General features: G+C 33.1%; 1 protein-coding gene across 1 annotated transcript in view; it reads right to left on the reverse strand.

Annotated features, from left to right (window-relative positions):
• DESI2 (desumoylating isopeptidase 2) overlaps positions 1–774 on the reverse strand; it is a 73,035-nt gene that overhangs the window by 16,371 nt on the left and 55,890 nt on the right. The gene's annotated exons all lie outside the window — the stretch shown is intronic.

Below are 774 nucleotides of genomic sequence, written 5' to 3' on the forward strand. Positions count from 1 at the left end.
GCTTCTGAATTTCAATGTTACAATCCCATTTTACTACTTTTTCACTTGGCAGGTTTTATCTATTTATAGGCCCAGAAGTTTCTTTAAAGCTTCTCAAAATTCAGATTCTACGTATCACTTTAAATACAAACTTTAATTAAGAAATGAAATTTGATTAACATTCAAAATTTCACTGTGTTTTACTACTACTATCTACAGCACCACAGAACACTTATACCCATACAGTTTATTTTTTTTATTAAATCATAGCTGTGTACATTAATGCAATCACAGGGTACAATGTGCTGATTTTATATACCATTTGAAATATTTTCAAACAAACTGGTTAACATAGCCTTCACTGCATTTTCTTAGTTATTGTGTTAAGACATTATACTCTACACTTAGTAAATTTAACATGTATCCTTGTAAAATGCACCATAGGTGTGTTCCCACCAGTTACCTGCCCTCCACCAAGCCTCCCCCCTCTCCTCTTTCCACATATTCTTGGGCTATAGTTGGGCTATAGCTTTCATATGAAAGCTATAAACTGGTTTAATAGTAGGGCTGAGTACATTGGATCCCATTCTTGAGATACTTTGTATACCCATACATTTTAGATTTATCATTACATGTCATAAGTATACCTTTACAACCAGGCTAGTCAACTATTTAGTTATTTTAAATTCCTAAACAGTATTCCTTTCATTGGGAAAATAAAAGAGATTTTTAATAGTGGTAGGTAGGTCACAATAAAACTTTCCTCTTCCTCCTTCCAAATAGGAGACTGAGGGA

Source organism: Otolemur garnettii, unplaced genomic scaffold (assembly GCF_000181295.1).
Source record: "Otolemur garnettii isolate 467f Iridium unplaced genomic scaffold, OtoGar3 scaffold00141, whole genome shotgun sequence".
In the NCBI taxonomy this organism is placed as follows: domain Eukaryota; kingdom Metazoa; phylum Chordata; class Mammalia; order Primates; family Galagidae; genus Otolemur; species Otolemur garnettii.